Source organism: Bubalus bubalis, chromosome 8 (assembly GCF_019923935.1).
Source record: "Bubalus bubalis isolate 160015118507 breed Murrah chromosome 8, NDDB_SH_1, whole genome shotgun sequence".
Lineage (NCBI taxonomy): Eukaryota > Metazoa > Chordata > Mammalia > Artiodactyla > Bovidae > Bubalus > Bubalus bubalis.
This window is the reverse complement of record NC_059164.1, coordinates 82,898,686-82,900,926: the sequence shown is the minus strand read 5'-3', so window position 1 is coordinate 82,900,926 and position 2,241 is coordinate 82,898,686. Positions and strand designations below refer to the sequence as shown.

Genomic DNA, 2,241 nt, shown 5'->3' with positions numbered 1-2,241 from the left:
CAACTGAACAACAACAAAAGCGACCATGAGGCTGAAAGGCTGAAGAAATCTAAAAGGGGATTAGTTCTGAGATATTCTTTAAATACAGACCTTGTTACATCATTATCAAGGACTTCCTAGCTCTTAGACTGGAAATCGAAGTTACCACGAATCCATCTGAGCTTCAGTTTTTATTCAAATTTGACAATAATTATTTTTTCTTCTCCAGAAAATGTATTATTTTTTACTAAGACATGAGGGAAATCTTCGTGTCCTATTACTTCTTTTACTATATACTTTTCTTAGAAATATATCATTTACTTATCAAGCAGCACAAAGAAAACTCTACAAGGTGTTGCTACCTGACTTTGACAGCTACCCACAATGTATCGTAACATAACTTTGGTAGTGATTCACCATGAACAATGATACTCTTCCTTTTGCTTATTAACATATTATATTTTATTTTATAATGTGGTCTGCTGCTGGGGCTAAGTCGCTTCAGTCATGTCTGACTCTGTGCAACCCCACAGATGGCAGCCCACCAGGATTCTCTGTCCCTGAGATTCTCCAGGCAAAAATACTGGAGTGGGTTTCCATTTCCTTCTCCAACGCATGTATGAGTGCTAAGTCGCTTCAGTCGTGTCTGACTCTGTGCGACCCCATGGACAGCAGCCCACCAAGGCTCCTCTGTCCACGGGATTCTCCAGGCAAGAATACTGGAGTGGGTTGCCATTCCCTTCTCCAATAATGTGGTCTACTTTCCTTTAATTCATTGTAACTCATATTAAGTATCTCATTCTTATATGTAACTCGATTCAGTTATTTGTTGTCTATAGCTTCCTCACTTGGGTTATACCTTTTTCTTAAATTCTACTACATATTTTTTTTTCCTATTGAAAACTGGCAAAACACTCCATAGGGAAGGATAAAATCACAGTTCTCATATTCAAGGGAAATGAGTTGTTGGATATGATTTACTGAAACTTAAGATGGGTCTGGATACCATTTAAATTACTTTTACTCGCATAATACTTTTAGCATTTTATTTTATTCACTATTATAATCTTTATCATGAGAACTAATTTGGAACAACTTTCTGTTGCAATGGAAGGATTTGATAATAAAACTGATGAATGGAATTTGATATCTGTTCAAATGTTTCAAAAAGGAATAGGACTCATTTAAAAGCTTTCTGTCCTCTCCTTTTGCTACCACACTGCCACGATCATGGGTCCTGTGCACACTCCCAGGAAGGGCCTGTCCCAATGGGCTCTGCCCAACATCCACAGCATCTCCACCTGGCTAAAGCTGACCTCTGACAATGTGAAGGATAGATCTACAAACTGGCCAAGAAGGGCCTGTGTGCTACTTGCTGAGTCACTTCAGTCATGTCCAACTCTGTGTGACCCTATGAACTGTAGCCTGCTAAGGTCCTCTGTCCATGGGATTCTCCAGGGAAGAATACTGGAATGGTTGCACTGCCCTCCGCCAGGGGATCTTCCTGACCCGGAGATCAAACCCACAACTCTATGTCTCCTACACTGGAAGGTAGGTTCTTTACCACTAGTGCCACCTGGTAAACCCAAGAAGGGCCTGACTCCCTCACAAATAGGTGTGATCCTGAGAGACTCACATGGTGTTACAGAAGTATATTTTGTGACAGGCAATTAAATCTTGAGAATTCTTAAGTCCAAAGGACTTGCTCCTGATTTTCCTGAGGATCTTTAGCATTTAATTAAGAAAGCTGTTGCTGTTGGAAAGCATCTTTAGAGGAACCAAAAGGATAAAGATGCTAAATTCCATCTGATTCTGACTGAGAGCCATATTCACCATTGGTTCAATATTGTAAGACCAAACGAGTCTTCCTTCCCAATTGGAAATATGAGTAATAAACAGCCTCTGCTCTAGTTGCATAAATTTATCTACTGTACTCAAGCAATAAAGTCACTGTATTAACTATAAAAAAAGTTCCCTCTAGATAATGACTTTTATTTTTGACAATTGCATGATGTTTAAGACATTAGATTTTTTTTCCTGCAATTCCCAGGTAATTTCAGGTTTCAGAGACCTGATATATCTGGCAATCTCAATTCTAGTCTGTTAGTTCACATAAGAAAATATAGTTTATTTATGGCAAATCTTGGTAACGTGCAACTAGAAATTTTGAAAGGGAGAAACAAAAATAAGCATTTCAAGATAATATCAATGAAGATATCTTTCTTTTGATTACATAAAACAGAATGTTATTAAAGTGCAACT

The 2,241-nt window shown here is 38.2% G+C and overlaps 1 pseudogene; it reads left to right on the top strand.

The window, feature by feature from the left end:
* Nucleotides 1–1,209: 1,209 nt before the first annotated feature.
* Nucleotides 1,210–1,898, top strand: LOC102404756 (annotated as a pseudogene).
* Nucleotides 1,899–2,241: the final 343 nt, after the last annotated feature.